Raw genomic sequence first — 7,785 nt, 5'->3', positions numbered from 1 at the left:
GGTTCAGCAACTGGCTTTCAGCCAGAAGTTAGGCACCCAGTCATCTTTAACCAGCTTCTAAACAACACAGCAGCAAGGCTGGGTTTAAAAGCATAAACCTGCTCACAGTGAGCAGACAGTAGTGTGGGCAGCAGACGGAAATTGTCTTGTACTGGGCAGGCACAGTTAACATGCAGTTGTCTTCAGTGGATCATGCATATGAGCCCTGAGGTACCTGAGTCACTCAAGCTGGTTTTGAAAATGGAAGTGGAGTTTCTAGCCTTGAAGGAAATTATTAAAATAATACCCTCTGAGTTTATTGAGAATTTGTGGGATCTGTGATCCTTCCTATTTTTTCAAGGTCTCCCTTGACACATATAAGAGCACTGTGTTAAAAATAATAATACTTAAAACAACCCAGTAATTCAGTTGGTGTCCTTGCTGTTCTGACTCAGCAGCAATTTTCGTGTATGTCTTAGGGAAGAGGAGCCCCTTCCGAGCAGTGTGGCAGAGTCAGGGTGTGATCACAGTGTGACCCCCTCCCCATGCATGTCACCTTCACTGACAGTATAATATAATACATCAGACTCTGAGCTGCAGCAGCCAAGGTTCAGGCCCCTATTTTATTCAGCTACAAGGATGAGAAGCCTTGAGGACAGAGGGAGCACATGGCAGAAGGCTGTAATGGCTTAAACCACCTCTGTGGGATTCACCAGAGCTGCTTCTGTCAGGGAACCCTGTGTGCTGCAAATGAAATTTTTATGAAACGCTGAGCAAGCCTCATTAACATCTCCCTGAGAAAATGACAGTTTGGTAGCAAGTAGTGCCTCCATTCAGCCAGCTTCTCCTTCCAGCCCAAGTGCTGTTCATCCCTCTATATGCTTTTGCCACAGGACAGTTTGTTCCCTGAGAACACAGGGCAAAACCCACCTGGCAGACTGATAAATTGTGAATGATTTGTAGTTGTTAGAGAAACATTGGTTCTGACTGAAAGTACAGAGATATTTTGAGGGGCTGAAATAAGTTATCTGGACACTAAGACTGCATGTGCAAACAGCAAGACTTTCTTTATCCTATGGGAATGTGAAACAAATTAGGTGATACCTATGACTGAGATAAAGTACTCACTGTTAGTTAAAAAAAAAAAAAGAGGGGTGGTTCATAAGTGTAAAACTTTTTCCTCCTTTTTTTCTTTCCTTGTTCTCTCTTCAGAAATGACAGACAGCTTTTACAGCTGGAAGACATAGAGTTTTGCACATTAATAGCCACAGTGAAGGTCAGTAAGTCTGACTCACTCAAGTAACGGCTGAGTAGATTGGATCTCATTTCATTTTATTACAATGGCAGAAGCAGTGCTGATCAACAGTGTCGTATTTCCTTTTCTTCAGCATAAAAGATGAAGTGATTGTTCCATGAGACAGCAGTGGGAGAAGGAAACTAGGAGAGGAACGCTATACCCAGCAATGTACTCACTATACCTGTACCTGTGTTTTGTCCTTCCTCGGTTCTTCCTCTCTCAGTGCTATCAATGGGGGCTCTGGATAACTCCTTTGGGGTTTTGCAATGTTGACACAAGGTATTTCAGGGTCCCTTTTATACTCAGAAAATGCAGATACATGCATCATGAGTGCCTTCTGCATGGGAAAATTGGAGAAACTGATGCTTAATATTTCTGTCCTGAGCACACCTGAGTAAGGACTCTACTGTTCACCAAACAGATGACATGTCTTGTCTGTCCTAATTTGTGCAATACAGTGTTGGACATGTCACTAACTGATAAAGCAGGGATAAAGCAGGAGAAATTCTCCCTCCTAGAGGCTACAGAGACTTTCTGAATGGGTTAAAATAAGATTGGGGGGGGAGGGGGGCCCTACGTGAGTGAGACCAAAGGAACCAGGATGGTGACTAGAGGAGTAAACTCTACTAATATGCTTGAGTGGCTCCAAGCCCATTAAAATCTGAGTATCTTGCAGTATTTCTGTGTTGCAGAGGACTAGTATCCACATTAAACAGCATGGAAGCAGAAGTGAAATGACAGGACCAGGAGGCTTAGAGAAAACCTGCAATGTAGAAAGAGTGGAAAATGATTTCTGAAATGTGAGGTTAATTCATTTCCCACTGGGCCCCTTTTCTTCACTGATTCTCTCATCATTTTCTTAAAGACCTCCAATTCTTCACTTTTATAGTGTAACGCTGCTCCTGAGATAAACACTGTATGGTCCCCATTGCTGGGGCACAGACATTTTGCCCACAGGTACTGAGCAAGAGGCAAAGAGCTCAGGCAGTGTCAATTATTGGCTTGGTCTTACTGAGGACAAACAAAAAGCTGCTATCCCTGGAGAAGAGCAGTTATTGTTGACAAAATCTGGATGGGCCTCAAAGCATAGTACACTAACTTTCCTCTGTACACTCCTTAACATTTCCTAACATTGATTTCCTGCATGTTAACAAGACTATTGGAAACTAGGGATTTCTAGATTTAGAAACTAGGGATTTATATAGGAAATATAGGCATGCTGCTAATAACCCCACACTGGTGTTTGTTCAAAAGTAGTCAGACAGAAATAAACCTGCCTCCGAACACCAATGCAGAGCTCACAAGCTGCTCCTAAGAGCAGTGGGCACTACTTCTCCACCAAAGTAGCTGCCTCCTCCTGCTGCTGCAAGTGGGTGCCTATCAAGGGGAACAAGTAGCTGCAGACAAGCTGTATTTCTTCCCCTTAGCTTACAGAAGAAGCAGATTTATATAATACCCTGGCCTGTTTTATTCCCCCTGGCACATGCTCACCTTAATGATACAGCAGAGTGAGAAAATCGAAGGGTTGGATTCCCTACCGGTGTAAATCAGCCTACTTCTACAGCCATGATAAATGTTTTGATAAATATTCAACTTGCCTGTGCATCCTAAGAGGCGGTACATGCTTTCCAATGCCACTTCTTGGAGCTTTGTGCTCCAAGTTCCGATCTGCAGTTTTTCACCTCCTGTTTTATCAAAGGCTTTAGAACAGTTCCTCAGGGAGTATCTACATGGTGCAATGAAGTGTTGTGCAAGGATAACAGAATTATTCCTGGACTAATGGAGTTATTAGGAACAAAACAGCTACATCAAAAAGCTGCTCTGCCAGGGTGGTTGTGCTGACCACAGAGCAGGGTGTATGGGCCCAGCTGGCATGCTGTGGCAATGCAGTCCAACACCAGCTTGTGCAGAGCTAGCTTTCGTCTCCCTCTGTTGCCCTGTCATGTCCCATCAAAGCCCCGTGAGCAGCAGAATCCCTTCAGGCTGTCGGGGCCTTTCATATGATTGCCGTTTGTTTGTTTTTCCAGGAGAGTGTGGGTCTCACAGGACAGACAGATATGACACAAGGAAATCTCTTCCTGGGAAGCAGAGAGGCAGCTGGAAGTCAGGACACCGAGGTCATTTAAAATTATGATAGACTCTTGTATTCAGGCACCTACCTGCTGCCCAGGGATGGGGAGTTCTCAGACATCAGTGTCCTCAAGGCATTCTCAGCAATAGGAATCCAGACTTAAAATTCTGTCTTGGCCAACTTGCTTGACAGTCTTACAGCAAAAGTTCCTAACTTGAAAGAAAAAAAAGCATTCATAAATATCCCTCCCGTATCTATAAGGCGACTCAAGGGGAAGGGAGAGAGGATGCTATTTAGTTCCTTTGTAAGTGAGCCTTGTCAAAGCTGCAGCCAGTTGGCAAAGAGGCCAGCACAGGGAAGAGTGCACATGTTCCTATGAGTGAGCGGTAACTCTTTCTCAGAGAGAGCATCCTCTGAGAAGTGAGAGCTTTTGCATCTCACGACCACTGCAACGGCTGCTGCCCCTGCTGAAGGGGTCAGCCAGTGGCCTGGTTTGGTGAGTTTGTTCATCAGGAACAGCAGCAGGACCCAGCTGCTTGTATATCACAAAACCCTGTACCATAATTAGCACTTATAAGTTAATAGTCACCTGGGAAGGAATTAAACTGTGGTCTGAAAATGAATATTTCTATGCAAAATACCGAATCCTGCAGGCTTCCACTCACCTTCCCTGCTTCTGCAAAGAGTTGTGCTGGGAAGCATGCACACCAGAGCAGCCATAACTGTGGGAAGGAGAGGTTTTACATCACCAGTGGGAATTATCCTGTTGTATCATCTCCTTCACAATGTGATTCTGCTTTTTTTGTAGGAGTGGGAAACATTGATTATACATTTATGCTGAGGTTTGCCACTGCTAAAATGCAAACTGCAATTTTGTCACAAAATGCAGTATTTCTGAATTATTGCGCTTTGAAGCCCCAAAGGAGCCCCAGAGGAGCACTTCTGAGCATTCTTTTTATTTTAGATTGTTTGCATTTTTCCTCAAGACTAGTCAGATAGATCTAATACATTCCTGATGTAGCGATTTGTTGCTGTTTATTTTTTTTTGTCAAATGACCTATGCCCCCACACACAAACACCTTTCAAATTTCTTATCAACTTTTATTAAGCTATTCCTAAACCAAATAATTACATAGCTCTTTTTTTTACCAAGACGTTAGATGAGCACACCAGACTCCAGCTGTCTGTATTATATCATCCACAACAGGGAACAGAGAAGTTATGCTGTGCAGGTGTTCAGCAGCAGCAGGAACTGCTGCTGAGAGCAGCCCTAGGATCAGTGGCTGCAGGCAGAGTGGGCAGGTAGACAGAAGTAGTTTCTCCCTGTCCATTTTCCGTGAGTTTCCTTCCCACTCCAGCAAGGACAGCCACAGAGCCAGGGAAGAAATGCTGGAAGAGGCACCGTCCTGGCCCCAGGAAGCCACCGATACTCCCCGTTTAGTGGCAGACGATCACTGCTTGGTACAAGCCAGGGATTTCCCCACAGCTGTGCTCCACTGCTGGGCTTCTGTTCTCACTGACCCCGATCCAAAGCTCTCACTGAAGCCAATAGCATTTTTTCCAGTGACTGCACAGAGTTTTGGATGTGGCCCATTACAGCCAGTAGCACTGGCTGAAGCCAAAATCTTGGCTTGTGTTTTGCAGGCAATGGGAATAGATGATCACAGTTATTCTTTCTGGCCATAAAATCAATGCAATATCTTCTTCTGATATTCCTTGCCTCTCCCTAACAGAGAGCACTTGTTCTGCTCTGTTCCTGACCAAGTTTTCTGGGAAATATTAGATTTCAAATCATTTTTTCTCACTGAAATGTTCTCACTGGGATGCTTAGACATCAACACATTTATATCCAAGGGATTCTGAAGAGGTTAGCCAGAGGTGATTACGTCTCAAATGATGTTGTACTATAATTGCTCAGGATATCAGCTTAAATGAAATAATCTGCACAGGAGAGAAGAAACAGTAAAGCTAAGGAAGGAAATTGCTGCTATAATTACTAGAGTATTTCTCTTTGAGGTATTAAAAAGAAATGTTTATAACATAAAAAGCCTGGAGAGGATGACATATGGCAACTACAGACTGGATGGCAGAGCCTCTCTTACCCTTCATCAGCTGTAACAAGCTTACTGAACATTATTTAAACATAAATGGAGGGTAAGAGTAGAAGGTAAGAGGGTAAGTAGAAAATAGCCCAGAGTGATCATCTACCTCAAATACTTTATAATTAGTTACAAAGATAAGAAGATATGAGACAAGTACTCTCCTTTAGGGGCTTTTGCCACTAAAGTCATTCAAGCCTTTCTATCAACTTCAGCAGTGGCACAACCAGACCCACAGCCAACAAGGGTAAGGAGGACAGTAGTTGTTCCTTACAAACTGCTTCGCTTTTTTTCCTTTGATCATTTTTGTCTTTCTTTCTGCCAGATTGTCCTGAACAAAAAACGATCTGAAATTCTCACAGCTAGAGCAGCCTCCCTGTTCTAAACATAACAATGCCGTGCAAAGTTCTCATGTTTCCTCTTCAGCTCTTTCAGTATTTCCAGAAATATGCTTTATTGGAAACTCTTTGGAGAAAGGCATTAACTGTGGATTTGATATTTCAAAACCTTTTGTGCTTTAACATGCAGGTGCAGGTACATAATTATGTGAACCTCACTAAGAAGACATGTGTGATTAAAAAAAATGAATAATCTAATCACCCAAAGGAACATTTCCTCATCTAGACCCCTCCTGAGCTCGCTGGACACTACAATTGGCCAGATACTGGCTCATTTCGGGCATCATGCAGAGCCCTAAGGGAGTCTCTGTTTCATGGTCCCTCTTGGTACAGGGGATTACAAAATTGCATTTTATTCCTGGGGTACATCAGTGTGACAGGATCCCAAGGAAGGATTGGATACAGGATTTTTTTCTAACCAAAGTCTCAATCCCAGTGATGAAGATTAAGACATTAAATCCTTATGGACCTGCCAGAGAATTGCAAGGAAGCTGCAAGGCAGATCTGTTTTAACCTTTTTCTTCAGGTTTTGTACAACTTCCAGCAGGGTGACCAGTGACAGCAAATAGATTGGAAATTCCTCAGTTACAGGATTATTCCCCATTTTTTCTCAAGCTGCTGTAGCTTTGAAACAGCAAATTCTTGGACAAAAACATGGCTTACAACACAGAGCAACAGAAAAGACACTAGAAACTGATGAGCAGCCCAGGTGAGTGCCATCCGCTTCTCCTAAGAGCACAGTGACTAATGATTGCTGCCCAGCAGGGAGGTCACTCTGGCCTAACAGATGGTGTCAGGACTAGGTGGGGATGCAGGAGTATCTAACATGGCAATCAGAGCTAATGAACCAGGGACACTTTCATAAACACAGCCCCTAGTTGCGCCCTGTGCTGTTCTCTTTGTGGATTTAGAGGAGCAGTACAGACTCGTTAATGCACTATGCAGAAAAACAGCCCAGACTCATTTTGCCTGTTTGTGAATGACCCGCATGTATGGCTGCAGACCCTGAAGGACTTAGGAGATCTCAGCAGCACCTGTGGAAGTGATGAGCATGGACCACCTTGAACTGAAAAATCTGGGCACGCATACCAGGTGATGAACAGCAGTTCTTCATTAGCAGCCTCCAGTGTCCTGGTCTGATAGGTGCTGGTGTATGAGCCATGATTTAAAATTCTATCTCATTAAAGTAATTTGATTTGGCTGGGGTGGGGAGCAGTGTTTGGTTTGTTTCAGACACTTCAATTTTATTTCAGCAGAAATACCAGGCAGTGGTTTGCAGGAAGGAAGGAGAAATCCTCACAGCCATTCCAATGCAAAGCTGTATATTTAGGTTCAGTGCAGGAAGCATTGCAGACACTGAGGGCAGGCACTCTTCTGAAAAACAGAGCCACACAAGCTTGCACTGCTTTACAAATAAGACATGAAATCAACTATAACTTCTTCTCCCTGTAGGGATCCTCTGTATGCATTCCTCTCTGCCTCTTATCACTTCCAAGTCCTGCTTTGTTGCTATATATCAGGCCTCTCTCCAGAATGTCTCCTCACTCTTGCAGCACTTCCAAAGCACACAGAGCCTAGAGCAGGCACGGAAGATGGATTCACTGCTCTGTGCCAGCTGTATTTAATGCGCAGATCCCATCCTCCTCTCAACACAGAATCTTGCTTTTTTGCCCAAAAACACTGGTACCGGGAGCTTTCTCTGTAAATACACATTCTTCAACATATTTGTTTAAAGTTATTATCCTGAATTGGAGCATCGAAGATATAAATTTTTAAGTATTTTCCTTACTAGTACTTGATTTGTATAAAAATTCCCAAATATGTTTGAAGCCATGGTATGATGGGCACCGTATAAACACACTAAAAGAGAATGGGTACCTGAGCCAAACTGACAAAATGGGGAAGAAAAGAAGGAACTGTTACCCCACTTTACAGAGACGT

Source organism: Tyto alba, unplaced genomic scaffold, assembly GCF_018691265.1.
Source record: "Tyto alba isolate M040663 unplaced genomic scaffold, T.alba_DEE_v4.0 Super-Scaffold_16, whole genome shotgun sequence".
Classification (NCBI taxonomy): Eukaryota; Metazoa; Chordata; class Aves; order Strigiformes; family Tytonidae; genus Tyto; species Tyto alba.
This window is presented reverse-complemented; position numbering follows the sequence as displayed.